This window comes from Malaya genurostris, chromosome 3 (genome assembly GCF_030247185.1).
Source record: "Malaya genurostris strain Urasoe2022 chromosome 3, Malgen_1.1, whole genome shotgun sequence".
NCBI classification, from domain to species: domain Eukaryota; kingdom Metazoa; phylum Arthropoda; class Insecta; order Diptera; family Culicidae; genus Malaya; species Malaya genurostris.
Genome location: NC_080572.1, coordinates 151,522,386 through 151,544,194, shown reverse-complemented (window position 1 = coordinate 151,544,194; position 21,809 = coordinate 151,522,386). Strand labels below are relative to the sequence as shown.

The 21,809-nt window shown below is 37.7% G+C and overlaps 1 protein-coding gene across 1 annotated transcript in view; it reads right to left on the bottom strand.

Annotated features, from left to right (window-relative positions):
- Positions 1-21,809, bottom strand: part of LOC131438106 (plexin-B) — a 438,124-nt gene that overhangs the window by 229,211 nt on the left and 187,104 nt on the right. The window lies entirely within an intron of this gene.

Here is a 21,809-nt window from a genome sequence, read left to right as displayed (position 1 = left end):
AAAAACGCGACTAAAGTTTTTTTTCTATAAAATCAAAGAAAACAATTTAGTTTTCAAGGGGGCGCGTAGGGTCGTAGGCTTATATTATGTATCAACTTCAATGTCCTACGAAAAACAGATTACAAAACGGTAGATGATTTGGGCAACTCGAAGCAACAATGTGAACTAATTTTCAAATGACGATTAACACGGATGTTCAAAACGTGCTTTAAAGAAAAACGCGGCTAAAGTTTTATTCTATAAAATCAAAGAAAACAATTTAGTTTTCAAGGGGGCGCGTAAGGTCGTACTCTTATATTATGTATCAACTTCAATGTCGTACGAAAACAGATTACAAAACGGTAGATGATTTGGGCAACCCGAAACAAAAATCATTTTTCTAGCTACTCTTCGAGGAAACACATATTGTTTCCAATTGCCCACGAAGTTGAGGTTTATTTAATGTAATTAGTTATCGCCGCCAGCCTTGGTAGCTGCAAAAGGTTCGAAGGTCGTCCTCAACTTGATCGATCCATATCTTCTTCTTCTTATACCGGTTAGATCATTATCGATGATCATTTTACTGGGTTGTTCTCCAATATTCTAACATGCCCGGCCCACCACAACCGCCCAACCTTGGCAGTTTCGACGAGGGTTGGTTCTCACAGCAACTGGTGCAGTTCATGGTTCATTCACGGTTTCTCCACCACCAATCAGAACTCGTTATGGGTGGCTGACATTATCTTCTCTCGACTCCCTGCCTTCCATGTAATTTGACACATTGATATTGATGTCTAGTCCAATCTACTTGGCCTCAGCTTTTAGTTCGATGTATTTATCTTCCATCTTCTCAAAGTTGCGTGCTATAATGTCAATATCATCAGTAACCAAGCGACGGCATAAGATTTGGGAGTGTACACGGTAATTGCAGCAATCCAACTTGTTACTGTTTTGGGACACACGATTCCTTCCATCAATTCCTCCAGTAAAATCTCGTCTTCTCAGATCTTGGTAACGACCCAGTGCAGAGCTTTCACTAGTGCATTACCACCGTGTTTTAGTAGCTCTGCACGCGTTCCCAAGTTCGTTATCACACCGCCACTTTCGTATTCCGCCACATCGCCATTGAGGTATTCGTCGAAATACTGCCGCCACCTCTCGATCACTTCACAGTCGTTCGTTAGAAGATTTCCGTTGGAGTCCTTGCACAAATCGGCCTGTGGCCTCTGCGCGAACCTTCTCGTATAACTTCCTTGTGTCATTGGCACGTAATAGCTCTTCCATCGCTTCTCGATCTCGGTTTTCCTGTTGGCGCTTATTTCTACGGGATACCGAGTTTAATCTGTTCAGCACCTGTCTGTATCGCATCTCGTTTGCTATCGTCCGGTGTTGCAGCTTGCTCTCCCAAGCTACCAAATAGTGCTCCGAATCTATATTCACACTGCGGTAGGTGCGAACATTGTTGATATCCGAGAAAAATTTTCCGTCGATCAAAACATGGTCGATTTGGTTTTCGGTCTGTTAGTCAGGTGATCTCCAGGTAGCTTTGTGAACATCCTTGTGGGGGAAGAAGGTGCTTCTGACTACCATTCTTCAGGAGGCCGCAAATTTAACACATCGTTGGCCGTTGTTGTTCGACGCGGCATAGGCTGTTCGGCCCGATTACCGGTCGGTACATTGCCTCCCTTCCTACATTGGCATTCATGTCACCAATGACAATTTTGCGTGGGCAGCTGTCATAGGCTTGTTCCAGCTACAACGCTTCTTTCTCGTCGTCGGATCTTCCTTCGTGTGGGCAGTGCACTTTAATGATGCTGTAATTGGAAAAACGGCCTTGAATTCTCAACTTACACACCCTAACCCACTCATCGTGCTTGCTCTGTTTAACGTCCCAACTAGCACTAGGACGATCCCGTTGATAGGATAGGAAGTCGAACCACTACGGCGGCCTTCTAGTCCAGGTTCAACAAAATGGTAAAGTGTGGAGAGGTCGCTGACTCGAACTCCACTTTGACAACAGCCAGGAAGGCTGAGAGCGGAACAAAAACCTATCTCAGGAACCAACAGAAAGATGCGAAGGTGTTAAAGAGACCAGATCTTTCGGTACGAGATGTGACTATGAAAATAAAAATGTCTCCAACTTTCGTGCATACTTCTCAACACCGGCAAGGTATGAAGTCGTTCAAGGTGAAAACTGTACCGAACCGTAATGATAAACAGAATGTGACGACTAAACCCCGAGCTGGTTAGTTGTATCGCAAATATTCGACGACGTTTTCCTGCGTGATAATAGACAATGAAACTTTTGTGCTGGCAAACTTAAAGCAGTTTCCAGGAATGTCTTTTTATACTGCTAAGGAATGTCGTTGAGCAATATTTCAAGACGAAGAAAGAGGCCAAGTTCTCCAAAAGATGTTAAGTTTGGCAGGCATTATGCAGCTGCGGTCGAGTAAACCAAAGTTTCATCCCTACCGGAACGGTAAACAAGGAAGAATGCCTGAAGAAGCGATTTCACATATTGTTAATACGCCAAAGATGTTTTCGAAAGGTGTAAAGTGAATGAAGTCGAATGTGACAACTTTTTTGGTAAACGATAAACAAAAAAAAATATGTGAAGAATGCCTAAACAGCGATTTGGCATCTTGTCACAACACCAAAAATGTTTTAGAAATGTGTAAAGCGAATGGAGTCGTCCATGTTGTACCGAAAGAGGCGAAATCACCTTACTGCCCGGAATTGCGACCTATCTAGCGGCGTTAGGTTCTCATGACACAATATAAAATATAAGCAACAACTATAAAAAAATAAAGGATTACTAGTATTGCACAAATAAATGAATAAAAACCTGTTTTATTCCACCTAGTAGTGTAATGATGCATTTCTCATGTACATATAATATTGTAGAATATTTAAAAATTTTCTCTTCGATTTTTGAATGAAACCAAGAGATTGTTTGTGTATAGCACAACAGAATAAAACAGTGCTTTGATTGTGTAAGTCATCCTTAAGAAAACGAAATGGGTTCACTGTTATATGCACTTCCGGCACTGGAACCCGAGAACCGGTATAATCAAAGTCGGTTCGTATGGCCAACAACTAACATGACACACAAATTCTTCTCGTACGCACTCTGAATTACGATTTAAATGTCTGTTGCATCCGAAAATATTTTAAGTTACGGTGTACAATATTGAACACACTTTACCTCATAGTTCCGGAACCGGAAGTCGGATCCGGATGAAATTCAAGAATTCCGTATGGGATCGGAAGACCTTTTATTTGAATCCAAGTTTGTGAAAATCGGTCAAACCATCGCTGAGAAAAGTGAGTCAGATCTATTTTGGTATACATGACCACTATTTCCGGTACTTCCGGAACCGGATACCGGGAACCAGGATAGCCGGAATCGGTTTGTTTAGTTGCCTACTGCTAATGACTATCGATTTGTGTAGTTTTGAGACCAGTTTAGATTTTTTTTTTAAATTTTTTGTTTCGCCGGTTTAAGTGACGGTGTATAATATTGAACACACTTTACCCTATGATTCCAGCACCAGAAGTTAAATCCGGATGAAATTCAGGAACTCCGTATGGGACCAGAAGACCTTTCATTTGAATCTAAGTTTGTGGAAATCGGTCAAACCATCGCTGAGAAAAGTGAGTGAGATCTATTTTGGTATACATGACCACTATTTCCGGTACTTCCGGAACCGGATACCGGGAACCAGGATAGCCGAAATCGGTTTGTATATATGCCTACTGATAATGACTATCGATTTGTGTAGTTTTGACACCAGTTTGGAAAATTTTTTACTTATTTTGTTTCGCCGGTTTAAGTGACGGTGTACAATATTGAACACACTTTACCCTATAACTCCGGAACCGGAAGTCGCATCCGGATGAAATTCAGGAATTCCGTATGGAACCACGAGACCATTCATTTGAATCTAAGTTTGTGGAAATCGGTCAAACCATCGCTGAGAAAAGTGAGTGAGATCTATTTTGGTATATATGACCACTATTTCCGGTACTTCCGGAACCGGATACCAGATAGCCGGAATCGGTTTTTTTAGTTGCCTACTGATAATGACTATCGAAATGCGTAGTTTTGAGACCAGTTTAGAAATTTTTTTACGTTTTTTGTTTCGCCGGTTAAAGTGACGGTGTACAATATTGAACACACTTTACCCTATAACTCAGGAACCGGAAGTTGCATCCGGATGAATTTCAGGAATTCCGTATGGAACCACGAGACCCTTCATTTGAAGCTAAGTTTGTGGAAATCGGTCAAACCATCGTTGAGAAAAGAGACTTACATCTATTTTGGTATATATGACCCATATTTCCGATACTTTCGGTACCGGATACCGGGAACCAGGATAGCCGAAATCGGTTTGTTTAATTGCCTACTGATAATGACTATCGATTTGTGTAGTTTTGAGACCAGTTTAGAAAATTTTTACGTTTTTTATCGCCGGTTTAAGTGACGGTGTACAATATTGAACACACTTTACACTATGACTCCGGAACCGGAAGTCCCTTCCGGATGAAATTCAGAAATTCCGGAACCTGATACCGAGAACCAGGATAGTCGGAATCGGTTTGTTTAGTTGCCTACTGATAATGACTACCGAAATGCGTAGTTTTGAGACCAGTTTAGAATTTTTTTTACGTTTTTTGTTTCGCGGGTTTAAGTGACGGTGTACAATATTAAACACATTTTACCCTATAATTCCGGAACCGGAAGTCGGATCCGGATGAAATTCAGGAACTCCGTATGGGACCAGAAGACCTTTCATTTGAATCTAAGTTTGTGGAAATCGCTAAGAAAAGTGAGTGAGATCTATTTTGATATATATGACCACTATTTCCGATACCTTCGGAACCGGATACCGGGAACCAGAATAAGCGAAATCGGTATGTTTAGTTGCCTACTGATAATGACTATCGATTTGTATAGTTTGGAGACCAGTTTAGAAAAATTTTTACATTTTTTGTTTCGCCGGTTTAAGTGACGGTGTACAATATTGAACTTCCGGAACCGAATACCGGGAACCAGAATAGCCGAAATCGGTTTGTTTAGTTGCCTACTGATAATGACTATCGATTTGTGTAGTTTTGAGACCAGTTTAGAAAAATTTTTACGTTTTTTGTTTCGCCGGTTTAAGTGACGGTGTACAATATTGAACACACTTTACACTATAACTCCGGAACCGGAAGTCGCAACCGGATGAAATTCAGGAATTCCGTATGGAACTACGAGACCTTTCATTTGAATCTAAGTTGGTGGAAATCGGTCAAACCATCGCTAAGGAAAGTGAGTGAGATCTATTTTGGTATACATGACCACTATTTCCGGTACTTCCGGAACCGGATACCGGGAACCAGGATAGCCGGAATCAGTTTGTTTAGTTGCCTACTGCTAATGATCATCGATTTGTGTAGTTTTGAGACCAGTGTAGAATTTTTTTTACGTTTTTTGTTTCGCCGGTTTAAGTGACGGTCTACAATATTGAACACACTTTACCCTATAACTCCGGAACCGGAAGTCGCATCCGTAGTTTTGAGACCAGTTTAGAAATTTTATTACGTTTTTTGTTTCGCCGGTTTAAGTGACGGTGTACAATATTGAACACACTTTACCCTATAACTCCGGAACCGGAAGTCGCATCCGGATGAAATTCAGGAATTCCGTATGGAACCACGAGACCTTTCATTTGAATCTAAGTTTGTGGAAATCGGTCAAACCATTGCTGAGAGAAGTGAGTGAGATCGATTTTGGTATACATGACCACTATTTCCGATACTTTCGGAACCGGATACCGGGAACCAGGATAGCCGAAATCGGTTTGTTTAGTTGCCTACTGATAATGACTATCGATTTGTGTAGTTTTGAGACCAGTTTAGAATTTTTTTTGCATTTTTGTTTTATAACTCCGGAACCGGAAGTCGGATCCGGATGAAATTCAGGAATTCCGTATGAAACCACGAGACCTTTCATTCGAATCTAAGTTTGTGGAAATCGGTCAAACCATCGCTGAGAAAAGTGAGTGAGATCTATTTTGGTATATATGACCACTATTTCTGGTACTTCCGGAACCGGATACCAGATAGCCGGAATCGGTTTGTTTAGTTGCCTACTGATAATGACTATCGAAATGCGTAGTTTTGAGACCAGTTTAGAAATTTTATTACGTTTTTTGTTTCGCCGTTTTAAGTGACGGTGTACAATATTGAACACACTTTACCCTATGCTTCCGGAACCAGAAGTTGGATCCGGATAAAATTCAGGAATTCCGTATGGGACCAGAGAACCTTTCACTTGAATCTAAGTTTGTGGAAATCGGTCAAACCATCGCTGAGAAAAGTTAGTGAGATCTATTTTGGTATACATGACCACTATTTCCGGTACTTCCGGAACCGGATACCGGGAACCAGGATTGCCGAAATCAGTTTGTTTAGTTGCCTACTGTTAATGACTATCGGTTTATGTAGTTTTGAGACCAGTTTAGAAACTTTTTTACGTTTTTTGTTTCGCCGGTTTAAGTGACGGTGTAAAATATTGAACACACTTTACCCTATAACTCCGGAACCGGAAGTCGCATCCGGATGAAATTCAGGAATTCCGTATGAAACCATGAGACCTTTCATTCGAATCTAAGTTTGTGGAAATCGGTCAAACCGTCGCTGAGGAAAGTGAGTGGGATCTATTTTAGTATATATGACCACTATTTCCGGTACTTCCGGAACCGGATACCAGTTAGCCGGAATCGGTTTGTTTGGTTGCCTACTGATAATGACTATCGAAATGCGTAGTTTTGAGACCAGTTTAAAAAATTTTTTACGTTTTTTGTTTCGCCGGTTTAAATGACGGTGTACAATATTGAACACACTTTACCCTATGATTCCGGAACCAGAAGTTGGATCCGGATGAAATTCAGGAATTCCGTATGGGACCAGAAGACCTTTCATTTGATCTAAGTTTGTGGAAATCGGTCAAACCATCGCTGAGAAAAGTAAGTGAGATCTATTTTGGTATACATGACCACTATTTCCGGTACTTCCGGAACCGGATACCAGTTAGCCGGAATCGGTTTGTTTAGTTGCCTACTGATAATGACTATCGAAATGCGTAGTTTTGAGACCAGTTTAGAAATTTTTTTACGTTTTTTGTTTCGCCGGTTTAAATGACGGTGTACAATATTGAACACACTTTACCCTATGATTCCGGAACCGGAAGTTGCATCCGGATGAAATTCAGGAATTCCGTATGAAACCACGAGACCTTTCATTCGAATCTTAGTTTGTGAAAATCGGTCAAACCATCGCTGAGGAAAGTGAGTGAGATCTATTTTGATATTAACACTCCTAATACCAAGCCTAAAAAAATTACGCGAAGCACCAAGCCTCAAAAAAAGTTGGAACGGTAACTTTGAGCTATCATAGCTCAGTTGTTACTTGACCAATTTCGATAAATTTTTCACCCTCGAATTTTGTGAAGTTTGTAGATTATTTTAAGTATATCATTATTGGCAATCTTTTAGGAAAAACTAATGAAAATCTGATTTTTCCCGTTCCAAGTTTTTTTTTTGAGCTCAAAACGTGCCCTATCTACATTCATGCGGCACCTGCATTGCGAATCGGATATTGAGAACTTCAAATTTACCGAGTCATAACTTTGTTGTTAGTCAACCGATTTTCAAAATTTGTTCACCATTGGAAAGGTAATACTTCCAGAAACAAAATGCATTGAAAAAACCGAAAAATAGGGTTGTCTACCCAAAGTTATAATGAAAACTGTAGATAGATGATCTAAGAAAAGGTGATACTTTTTAAAATGATCGTAAATATCTCGAAATTCAAAGCGATGACCTATATATTTTTTTACATCATTCGATTGCTAGTGATTCCAGCTACAATTTTCGCTCAACTACCATTCCTACACAATCAAAAGAAAACATTAAACAATCGATGAATTTATAAATATATATGAATTTTTCACTTTTTTTTCACATGTTAGTATATAGCTCAAAAATTGAAGCGATGACATGTACATTTTTTTGATTCAAAATATTTAAATCATTACCAGAAACAATGTATTGATGATCAAAATTATATATCCGTTCAAAGAATCTCAAGAAATTTGGTACAAATACAGAGAATTTGTGTTATTGGGAAAATTTTGCCAAACAACATGAAATCAAAACTTTTAAATTTTAGGAGATATATTTTTTTATTATTTTAGTTGGAAATTTATTATAAACAAAATTTACAAAAAAACTGAAATTTGGATTTCACTGAAAATTTAAAATTTTTTAGTAAATAACCTAAAACTCTTAAAATATTTTTGTATTGGACCAACGATCTAAACAATTTTTTTGCACAACCCAAACGCATTTGATAACTATTAAATTCTGATTTTGTTATAGGTTTGCCGTGGAATCTCAAAAAATAGGTAAAAGATAGGAAATTTTAAAATTTCCGAGTTAAATTACATTGCATAGTGGTCAGGATTCACAATTTAGGGGGACAAAAACATTTGTGGCTTAACCTTATACTTTAGAGCTATGATGTCTTCAAAACAAATGATCAGTGAAGATAAGCCATATGTCGATGTACATGGTATTAGGGTGGCTCTTATTATTAAGGTGATTCAAAACTTATTTTCCGGATGTATTGAGATAGAGGACTGAATTTTTCGGCAAAATTGTAGATAAACTTATATCGAGCAGCTTTGCTGAGGACACCATAGTAGTATCTGCAACGGTTTTAGTATTACAGCTATTTTTAAAGAGCAACTTAGGGTGTTCCTCAAAAAATCAGATTTTTTGCTCTAGTTCAAAAACAGGTTATTTTTAAACTGCTATATTTAACATTGAGGAAAACGAAAAAAATCCGTTTCTTGTATTTGACAGAAAATATTTTCGAGCATGTTCATAAAAAAAGGCGAAGGAGACATTTTTCAATTTTTTATTTAAATTTTGTTCATACATTGGGTTTTTTCATTGAAAAATATTCGTATCAGTCATTTATTAGCTATATAAGGTATTTTTGTCTTCTAAAGTGTCAAATTAATTCAATTGCATATTCGGGAAGAAATCGTTCTGCATTCTTCGGGGAATGCAGAATGGTGTCGCTTTTGTAAAATCTCTAAGGCCTCTCGGTGGTTGGAGGTTTTATCAACTGTACATTTTGGCAACTGCAGATCGTTCAGCATCCTTTCGGGGATGCAGGACGATTTATTTCTTTCTGTTTTGTGCTGTTTTCCCACCTCACCCAATTCCCAATTCCCTTCCATGTTCCTTTTATCCATCCCTTCCCATCAGGAAGTTGATGAGAAGCTTCGGCAAGGCACGAATCTCCAAATAACTAGGGGAACATGTCACTTGAGCCAATTAGTTCTGATAACATAGGTGCAGGGTTTCATTCAGTAAAAAGTATTCAAACGGAGAGGTTGTTTTTCGAGACGAAGACAACTGTAAGCTGCAGGTAGATAACTTGTTGGTGCTAATCGCAAAGGCTGCTGCAAAGCCAATATTCAGGGCGATTCCAGTTTCACAAGTACCTGAATTGGTGGAACTCACTTCACTGAGAAAGATGACCTAACCGATTTGAGAACTGTTTCAATATGTAGGTTACACTACTTTATGCACTAGCTTTCATGTTTTTCAAAAATCAAACAAAACTGTTTGCAGAATACATTTTTATATGATAATAAGAGAGATATGAGAAAGGCATCATTACACAACTAGGTGGATAAAAACAAATTTTACTTAATTTCGTATGATTTTTTGTGCTAAATTCAGAAATCTACTTTTTCTGAATTGTTTACTAATAGAAAATTCAAATAATTTTCGAATTCTATACATTCCGAAATAATTTTAAGTTTGTGATATTAAATTGTAATATTCTATCGATTATAAGGATAGCGATGTTGTTTAGGATAGCGAAAAATTTAAGATATATATTTTTGTTCTTAATTGCTTGTAAAACAAAAATCAAGCAATAATTTTTTTTAAATTGTAGTTGGTTTATTTGGACATGGTTAGTATATGGAATTCATATAAATTTACGTTCTATTTCATTTTGTACAAAGCCATTGAAATAATCTAAAATTTTCGTGTTATCACAAAATTTATTTTAATAATAGAAACAAATTCTACGTCTCTTTGAAACAAATGAAATCAAAACGGATTCCAATATTTTCACTTAGATTTGCAGAAACGTTGGAACGCAATATATACCAGAAATTTTGAAATTTCCGATCTTCTACCGATTTTTTGAGATTTTACGGAAAACCTAAAACAAAAAAACCGTTTTTTTTTGCAAAATTTTCCCAATAATACAAATTCTCTGTATTTGTACCAAATTTCTTGAGATTTTTTGAACGGATATATAATTTTGATCATGAATATATTGTTTCTGGTAATGATTCCACTATTCTGAATCAAAAAAATGTACATGTCATCGCATTAATTTTTGAGTTATAATGACTATCGAAATGCGTAGTTTTGAGACCAGTTTAGAAATTTTTTTACGTTTTTTGTTTCGCCGGTTAAAGTGACGGTGTACAATATTGAACACACTTTACCCTATAACTCAGGAACCGGAAGTTGCATCCGGATGAATTTCAGGAATTCCGTATGGAACCACGAGACCCTTCATTTGAAGCTAAGTTTGTGGAAATCGGTCAAACCATCGTTGAGAAAAGAGACTTACATCTATTTTGGTATATATGACCCATATTTCCGATACTTTCGGTACCGGATACCGGGAACCAGGATAGCCGAAATCGGTTTGTTTAATTGCCTACTGATAATGACTATCGATTTGTGTAGTTTTGAGACCAGTTTAGAAAATTTTTACGTTTTTTATCGCCGGTTTAAGTGACGGTGTACAATATTGAACACACTTTACACTATGACTCCGGAACCGGAAGTCCCTTCCGGATGAAATTCAGAAATTCCGGAACCTGATACCGAGAACCAGGATAGTCGGAATCGGTTTGTTTAGTTGCCTACTGATAATGACTACCGAAATGCGTAGTTTTGAGACCAGTTTAGAATTTTTTTTACGTTTTTTGTTTCGCGGGTTTAAGTGACGGTGTACAATATTAAACACATTTTACCCTATAATTCCGGAACCGGAAGTCGGATCCGGATGAAATTCAGGAACTCCGTATGGGACCAGAAGACCTTTCATTTGAATCTAAGTTTGTGGAAATCGCTAAGAAAAGTGAGTGAGATCTATTTTGATATATATGACCACTATTTCCGATACCTTCGGAACCGGATACCGGGAACCAGAATAAGCGAAATCGGTATGTTTAGTTGCCTACTGATAATGACTATCGATTTGTATAGTTTGGAGACCAGTTTAGAAAAATTTTTACATTTTTTGTTTCGCCGGTTTAAGTGACGGTGTACAATATTGAACTTCCGGAACCGAATACCGGGAACCAGAATAGCCGAAATCGGTTTGTTTAGTTGCCTACTGATAATGACTATCGATTTGTGTAGTTTTGAGACCAGTTTAGAAAAATTTTTACGTTTTTTGTTTCGCCGGTTTAAGTGACGGTGTACAATATTGAACACACTTTACACTATAACTCCGGAAGCGGAAGTCGCAACCGGATGAAATTCAGGAATTCCGTATGGAACTACGAGACCTTTCATTTGAATCTAAGTTGGTGGAAATCGGTCAAACCATCGCTAAGGAAAGTGAGTGAGATCTGTTTTGGTATACATGACCACTATTTCCGGTACTTCCGGAACCGGATACCGGGAACCAGGATAGCCGGAATCAGTTTGTTTAGTTGCCTACTGCTAATGATCATCGATTTGTGTAGTTTTGAGACCAGTGTAGAATTTTTTTTACGTTTTTTGTTTCGCCGGTTTAAGTGACGGTCTACAATATTGAACACACTTTACCCTATAACTCCGGAACCGGAAGTCGCATCCGTAGTTTTGAGACCAGTTTAGAAATTTTATTACGTTTTTTGTTTCGCCGGTTTAAGTGACGGTGTACAATATTGAACACACTTTACCCTATAACTCCGGAACCGGAAGTCGCATCCGGATGAAATTCAGGAATTCCGTATGGAACCACGAGACCTTTCATTTGAATCTAAGTTTGTGGAAATCGGTCAAACCATTGCTGAGAGAAGTGAGTGAGATCGATTTTGGTATACATGACCACTATTTCCGATACTTTCGGAACCGGATACCGGGAACCAGGATAGCCGAAATCGGTTTGTTTAGTTGCCTACTGATAATGACTATCGATTTGTGTAGTTTTGAGACCAGTTTAGAATTTTTTTTGCATTTTTGTTTTATAACTCCGGAACCGGAAGTCGGATCCGGATGAAATTCAGGAATTCCGTATGAAACCACGAGACCTTTCATTCGAATCTAAGTTTGTGGAAATCGGTCAAACCATCGCTGAGAAAAGTGAGTGAGATCTATTTTGGTATATATGACCACTATTTCTGGTACTTCCGGAACCGGATACCAGATAGCCGGAATCGGTTTGTTTAGTTGCCTACTGATAATGACTATCGAAATGCGTAGTTTTGAGACCAGTTTAGAAATTTTATTACGTTTTTTGTTTCGCCGTTTTAAGTGACGGTGTACAATATTGAACACACTTTACCCTATGCTTCCGGAACCAGAAGTTGGATCCGGATAAAATTCAGGAATTCCGTATGGGACCAGAGAACCTTTCACTTGAATCTAAGTTTGTGGAAATCGGTCAAACCATCGCTGAGAAAAGTTAGTGAGATCTATTTTGGTATACATGACCACTATTTCCGGTACTTCCGGAACCGGATACCGGGAACCAGGATTGCCGAAATCAGTTTGTTTAGTTGCCTACTGTTAATGACTATCGGTTTATGTAGTTTTGAGACCAGTTTAGAAACTTTTTTACGTTTTTTGTTTCGCCGGTTTAAGTGACGGTGTAAAATATTGAACACACTTTACCCTATAACTCCGGAACCGGAAGTCGCATCCGGATGAAATTCAGGAATTCCGTATGAAACCATGAGACCTTTCATTCGAATCTAAGTTTGTGGAAATCGGTCAAACCGTCGCTGAGGAAAGTGAGTGGGATCTATTTTAGTATATATGACCACTATTTCCGGTACTTCCGGAACCGGATACCAGTTAGCCGGAATCGGTTTGTTTAGTTGCCTACTGATAATGACTATCGAAATGCGTAGTTTTGAGACCAGTTTAAAAAATTTTTTACGTTTTTTGTTTCGCCGGTTTAAATGACGGTGTACAATATTGAACACACTTTACCCTATGATTCCGGAACCAGAAGTTGGATCCGGATGAAATTCAGGAATTCCGTATGGGACCAGAAGACCTTTCATTTGATCTAAGTTTGTGGAAATCGGTCAAACCATCGCTGAGAAAAGTAAGTGAGATCTATTTTGGTATACATGACCACTATTTCCGGTACTTCCGGAACCGGATACCAGTTAGCCGGAATCGGTTTGTTTAGTTGCCTACTGATAATGACTATCGAAATGCGTAGTTTTGAGACCAGTTTAGAAATTTTTTTACGTTTTTTGTTTCGCCGGTTTAAATGACGGTGTACAATATTGAACACACTTTACCCTATGATTCCGGAACCGGAAGTTGCATCCGGATGAAATTCAGGAATTCCGTATGAAACCACGAGACCTTTCATTCGAATCTTAGTTTGTGGAAATCGGTCAAACCATCGCTGAGGAAAGTGAGTGAGATCTATTTTGATATTAACACTCCTAATACCAAGCCTAAAAAAATTACGCGAAGCACCAAGCCTCAAAAAAAGTTGGAACGGTAACTTTGAGCTATCATAGCTCAGTTGTTACTTGACCAATTTCGATAAATTTTTCACCCTCGAATTTTGTGAAGTTTGTAGATTATTTTAAGTATATCATTATTGGCAATCTTTTAGGAAAAACTAATGAAAATCTGATTTTTCCCGTTCCAAGTTTTTTTTTTGAGCTCAAAACGTGCCCTATCTACATTCATGCGGCACCTGCATTGCGAATCGGATATTGAGAACTTCAAATTTACCGAGTCATAACTTTGTTGTTAGTCAACCGATTTTCAAAATTTGTTCACCATTGGAAAGGTAATACTTCCAGAAACAAAATGCATTGAAAAAACCGAAAAATAGGGTTGTCTACCCAAAGTTATAATGAAAACTGTAGATAGATGATCTAAGAAAAGGTGATACTTTTTAAAATGATCGTAAATATCTCGAAATTCAAAGCGATGACCTATATATTTTTTTACATCATTCGATTGCTAGTGATTCCAGCTACAATTTTCGCTCAACTACCATTCCTACACAATCAAAAGAAAACATTAAACAATCGATGAATTTATAAATATATATGAATTTTTCACTTTTTTTTTCACATGTTAGTATATAGCTCAAAAATTGAAGCGATGACATGTACATTTTTTTGATTCAAAATATTTAAATCATTACCAGAAACAATGTATTGATGATCAAAATTATATATCCGTTCAAAGAATCTCAAGAAATTTGGTACAAATACAGAGAATTTGTGTTATTGGGAAAATTTTGCCAAACAACATGAAATCAAAACTTTTAAATTTTAGGAGATATATTTTTTTATTATTTTAGTTGGAAATTTATTATAAACAAAATTTACAAAAAAACTGAAATTTGGATTTCACTGAAAATTTAAAATTTTTTAGTAAATAACCTAAAACTCTTAAAATATTTTTGTATTGGACCAACGATCTAAACAATTTTTTTGCACAACCCAAACGCATTTGATAACTATTAAATTCTGATTTTGTTATAGGTTTGCCGTGGAATCTCAAAAAATAGGTAAAAGATAGGAAATTTTAAAATTTCCGAGTTAAATTACATTGCATAGTGGTCAGGATTCACAATTTAGGGGGACAAAAACATTTGTGGCTTAACCTTATACTTTAGAGCTATGATGTCTTCAAAACAAATGATCAGTGAAGATAAGCCATATGTCGATGTACATGGTATTAGGGTGGCTCTTATTATTAAGGTGATTCAAAACTTATTTTCCGGATGTATTGAGATAGAGGACTGAATTTTTCGGCAAAATTGTAGATAAACTTATATCGAGCAGCTTTGCTGAGGACACCATAGTAGTATCTGCAACGGTTTTAGTATTACAGCTATTTTTAAAGAGCAACTTAGGGTGTTCCTCAAAAAATCAGATTTTTTGCTCTAGTTCAAAAACAGGTTATTTTTAAACTGCTATATTTAACATTGAGGAAAACGAAAAAAATCCGTTTCTTGTATTTGACAGAAAATATTTTCGAGCATGTTCATAAAAAAAGGCGAAGGAGACATTTTTCAATTTTTTATTTAAATTTTGTTCATACATTGGGTTTTTTCATTGAAAAATATTCGTATCAGTCATTTATTAGCTATATAAGGTATTTTTGTCTTCTAAAGTGTCAAATTAATTCAATTGCATATTCGGGAAGAAATCGTTCTGCATTCTTCGGGGAATGCAGAATGGTGTCGCTTTTGTAAAATCTCTAAGGCCTCTCGGTGGTTGGAGGTTTTATCAACTGTACATTTTGGCAACTGCAGATCGTTCAGCATCCTTTCGGGGATGCAGGACGATTTATTTCTTTCTGTTTTGTGCTGTTTTCCCACCTCACCCAATTCCCAATTCCCTTCCATGTTCCTTTTATCCATCCCTTCCCATCAGGAAGTTGATGAGAAGCTTCGGCAAGGCACGAATCTCCAAATAACTAGGGGAACATGTCACTTGAGCCAATTAGTTCTGATAACATAGGTGCAGGGTTTCATTCAGTAAAAAGTATTCAAACGGAGAGGTTGTTTTTCGAGACGAAGACAACTGTAAGCTGCAGGTAGATAACTTGTTGGTGCTAATCGCAAAGGCTGCTGCAAAGCCAATATTCAGGGCGATTCCAGTTTCACAAGTACCTGAATTGGTGGAACTCACTTCACTGAGAAAGATGACCTAACCGATTTGAGAACTGTTTCAATATGTAGGTTACACTACTTTATGCACTAGCTTTCATGTTTTTCAAAAATCAAACAAAACTGTTTGCAGAATACATTTTTATATGATAATAAGAGAGATATGAGAAAGGCATCATTACACAACTAGGTGGATAAAAACAAATTTTACTTAATTTCGTATGATTTTTTGTGCTAAATTCAGAAATCTACTTTTTCTGAATTGTTTACTAATAGAAAATTCAAATAATTTTCGAATTCTATACATTCCGAAATAATTTTAAGTTTGTGATATTAAATTGTAATATTCTATCGATTATAAGGATAGCGATGTTGTTTAGGATAGCGAAAAATTTAAGATATATATTTTTGTTCTTAATTGCTTGTAAAACAAAAATCAAGCAATAATTTTTTTTAAATTGTAGTTGGTTTATTTGGACATGGTTAGTATATGGAATTCATATAAATTTACGTTCTATTTCATTTTGTACAAAGCCATTGAAATAATCTAAAATTTTCGTGTTATCACAAAATTTATTTTAATAATAGAAACAAATTCTACGTCTCTTTGAAACAAATGAAATCAAAACGGATTCCAATATTTTCACTTAGATTTGCAGAAACGTTGGAACGCAACATATACCAGAAATTTTGAAATTTCCGATCTTCTACCGATTTTTTGAGATTTTACGGAAAACCTAAAACAAAAAAACCGTTTTTTTTTGCAAAATTTTCCCAATAATACAAATTCTCTGTATTTGTACCAAATTTCTTGAGATTTTTTGAACGGATATATAATTTTGATCATGAATATATTGTTTCTGGTAATGATTCCACTATTCTGAATCAAAAAAATGTACATGTCATCGCATTAATTTTTGAGTTATATACAAACATGTGAACAAAATGAAAAATTCATATATATTTATAAATTCACCGATTGTTTAATGTTTTCTTTTGATTGTGTAGGAATGGTAGTTGAGCGAAAATTGTAGCTGGTATCACTAGCAATCGTATGATGTATAAAAATATATAGGTCATCGCTTTGAATTTCGAGATATTTACGATCATTGTAAAAAGTCTCATCTTTTCTTAGGTCATCTATCTACAGTTTTCATTATAACTTTGGGTAGACAACCCTATTTTTAGTTTTTTTCAGTGCATTTTATTTGTGGAAGTAGTACCTTTCCAATGGTGAACAAATTTTGAAGATCGGTTGACTAACAACAAAATTATGACTCGGTAAATTTGAAGTATTCAATATCTTCTATGCGACGTTTATGCCAAAGGAAAGAAAATTGTAAAGCAGATAGGGCATATTAGGCGCCTGAAAAAAACTTGGAACGGGAAAAATCAAATTTTCATTGGTTTTCCTTTGCCAATCGTCTGCTACAAAATTTTGGAATCAATCTACGAGCTTCACAAAATTCGAGGGTGTAAAATTTATTGAGATTCGTTGAAAAACACCTGAGCTATGACAGCTCAAAGTGTGTAGTTTTGAGACCAGTTTAGAAATTTTTTACGTTTTTTGTTTCGCCGGTTTAAGTGACGGTGTACAATATTGAACACACTTTACCCTATAACTCCGGAACCGGAAATCGCATCCGGATGAAATTCAGGAATTCCGTATGGAACCACGAGACCTTTCATTTGAATCTAAGTTTGTGGAAATCGGTCAAACCATCGCTGAGAAAAGTAAGTGAGATCTATTTTGATATTAATGACCACTATTTCCGATACTTTCGGAACCGGATACCGGGAACCAGGATAGCCGAAATCGGTTTGTTTAGTTGCCTACTGATAATGACTATCGAAATACGTAGTTTTCGCCGGTTTAAGTGACGGTGTACAATATTGAACACACTTTACCCTATAATTCCGAAACCGGAAGTCGGATCCGGATGAAATTCAGGAATTCCGTATGAGACCAGAAGACCTTTCATTTGAATCAAAGTTTGTGGAAATCGGTCAAACCATTGCAGAGAAAAGTGAGTGAGATCTATTTTGGTATATATGACCACTATTTCCGGTACTTCCGGAACCGGATACCGGGAACCAGGATAGCCGAAATCGGATTGTTTAATTGCCTACTGATAATGACTATCGAAATGCATAGTTTTCGCCGGCTTAAGTGACGGTGTACAATATTGAACACACTTTACCCTATAACTCCGGAACCAGAAGTCGCATCCGGATGAAATTCAGGAATTCCGTATGAAACCACGAGACCTTTCATTCGAATCTAAGTTTGTGGAAATCGGTCAAACCATCGCTGAGGAAAATGAGTGAGATCTATTTTGGTATTTATGACCACTATTTCCGGCACTTCCGGAAACGGATACCAGATAGCCGGAATAGGTTTGTTTAGTTTCCTACTGTTAATGACTATCGAAATGCGTAATTTTGAGACCAGTTTAGAAATTTTTTACGTTTTTTGTTTCGCCGGTTTAAGTGACGGTGTACAATATTGAACACACTTTACCCTATAACTCCGGAACCGGAAATCGCATCCGGATGAAATTCAGGAATTCCGTATGGAACCACGAGACCTTTCATTTGAATCTAAGTTTGTGGAAATCGGTCAAACCATCGCTGAGAAAAGTAAGTGAGATCTATTTTGATATTAATGACCACTATTTCCGATACTTTCGGAACCGGATACCGGGAACCAGGATAGCCGAAATCGGTTTGTTTAGTTGCCTACTGATAATGACTATCGAAATGCGTAGTTTTCGCCGGTTTAAGTGACGGTGTACAATATTGAACACACTTTACCCTATAATTCCGGAACCGGAAGTCGGATCCGGAGGAAATTCAGGAATTCCGTATGAGACCAGAAGACCTTTCATTTGAATCAAAGTTTGTGGAAATCGGTCAAACCATCGCCGAGAAAAGTGAGTGAGATCTATTTTGGTATATATGACCACTATTTCCGGTACTTCCGGAACCGGATACCGGGAACCAGGATAGCCGAAATCGGTTTGTTTAGTTGCCTACTGATAGTGACTATCGAAATGCGTAGTTTTCGCCGGCTTAAGTGACGGTGTACAGTATTGAACACACTTTACCCTATAACTCCGGAACCAGAAGTCGCATCCGGATGAAATTCAGGAATTCCGTATGAAACCACGAGACCTTTCATTCGAATCTAAGTTTGTGGAAATCGGTCATACCATCGCTGAGAAAAGTGACTGAGATCTATTTTAGTATATATGACCATTATTTCCGTTACTTCCGGAACCGGATACCGGGAACCAGGATAGCCGGAATCGGTATGTTTAGTTACCTACTGCTAATGACTATCGATTTGTGTAGTTTTGAGACCAGTTTAGATTTTTTTTTTACGTTTTTTGTTTCGCTGGTTTAAGTGACGGTGTACAATATTGAACACACTTTACCCTATAATTCCGGAACCGGAAGTTGGACCCGGATGAAATTCAGGAATTTCGTATGGGACCAGAAGACCTTTCATTTGAATCTAAGTTTGTGGAAATCGGTCAAACCATCGCTGAGAAAAGTGAGTGAGATCTATTTTGGTATATAAGACCACTATTTCCGGTACTTCCGGAACCGGATACCGGGAACCAGGATAGCCGGAATCGGTTTGTTTAGTTGCCTACTGCTAATGACTATCGATTTGTGTAGTTTTGAGAGCAGCTTAGAATTTTTTTTACGTTTTTTGTTTCGCCGGTTTAAGTGACGGTGTACAATTTTGAACACACTTTACCCTATAACTCCGGAACCGGAAGTCGCATCCGGATGAATATCAGGAATTCCGTATGGAACCACGAGACCTTTCATTTGAACCTAAGTTTGTGGAAATCGGTCAAACCATCGCTGAGAAAAGTGAGTGAGATCTATTTTGGTATACATGATCACTATTTCCGGTACTTCCGGAACCGGATACCGGGAACCAGGATAGCCGGAATCGGTTTGTTTAGTTGCCTACTGATAATGACTATCGAAATCGTTGGTTCTCGCCGGTTTAAGTGACGGTGTACAATATTGAACACACTTTACCCTATAATTCCGGAACCGGAAGTTGGATCCGGATGAAATTCAGGAATTCCGTATGGGACCAGAAGACCTTTCATTTGAATCAAAGTTTGTGGAAATCGGTCAAACCATCGCTGAGAAAAGTGAGATCTATTTTGGTATATATGACCACTATTGCCGGAACCGGATACCGAGAACCAGGATAGCCGGAATCAGTTTATTTAGTTGCCTACTGTTAATGACTATCGATTTGTGTAGTTTTGAGACCAGTTTAGAGATTTTTTTACGTTTTTTGTTTCGCCGGTTTAAGTGACGGTGTACAATATTGAACACACTTTACCCTATAATTCCGGAACCGAAAGTCGGATCCGGATAAAAATCAGGAATTCCGTATGGAACCACGAGACCTTTCATTTGAATCTAAGTTTGTGGAAATCGGTCAAACCATCGTTGAGAAAAGTGACTGAGATCTATTTTGATATATATGACCACTATTTCCGATACTTTCGGAACCGTATACCGGGAACCAGGATAGCCGAAATCGGTATGTTTAGTTGGCTACTGATAATGACTATCGATTTGTGTAGTTTTGAGACCAGCTTAGAAAATTTTTTAGGTTTTTTTGTTTCGCCAATTTAAGTGACGGTGTACAACATTGAACACACTTTACCCTATAACTCCGGAACCGGAAGTCGCATCCGGATGAAATTCAGGAATTCCGTATGGAACCACGAGACCTTTCATTTGAATCTAAGTTTGTGGAAATCGGTCAAACCATCGCTGAGAAAAGTGAGTGAGATCTATTTTGGTATACATGACCACTATTTCCGGTACTTCCGGAACCGGATACCGGGAACCAGGATAGCCGGAATCAGTTTGTTCAGTTGCCTACTGTAAATGACTATCGATTTGTGTAGTTTTGAGACCAGTTTAGAATTTTTTTTACGTTTTTTGTTTCGCCGGTTTAAGTGACGGTGTACAATATTGAACACACTTTACCCTACAACTCCGGAACCAGAAGTCGCATCCGGATGAAATTCAGGAATTCCGTATGAAACCACGAGACCTTTCATTCGAATCTAAGTTTGTGGAAATCGGTCAAACCATCGCTGAGGAAAGTGAGTGAGATCTATTTTGGTATTTATGACCACTATTTCCGGTACTTCCGGAACCGGATACCAGATAGCCGGAATCGGTTTGTTTAGTTGCCTACTGATAATGACTATCGATTTGTGTAGTTTTGAGACCAGTTTAGACATTTTTTTTACGTTTTTTGTTTCGCTGGTTTAAGTGACGGTGTACAATATTGAACACGCTTTACCCTATAACCCCGGAACCGGAAGTCGCATCCGGATGAAATTCAGGAATTCTGTATGGAACCCCGAGACCTTTCATTTGAATCTAAGTTTGTGGAAATCGGTCAAACCATCGCTGAGAAAAGTAAGTGAGATCTATTTTGATATTAATGACCACTATTTCCGATACTTTCGGAACCGGATACCGGGAACCAGGATAGCCGAAATCGGTTTGTTTAGTTGCCTACTGATAATGACTATCGAAATGCGTAGTTTTCGCCGGTTTAAGTGACGGTGTACAATATTGAACACACTTTACCCTATAATTCCGGAACCGGAAGTCGGATCCGGATGAAATTCAGGAATTCCGTATGAGACCAGAAGAGCTTTCATTTGAATCAAAGTTTGTGGAAATCGGTCAAACCATCGCTGAGAAAAGTGAGTGAGATCTATTTTGGTATATATGACCACTATTTCCGGTACTTCCGGAACCGGATACCGGGAACCAGGATAGCCGAAATCGGTTTGTTTAGTTGC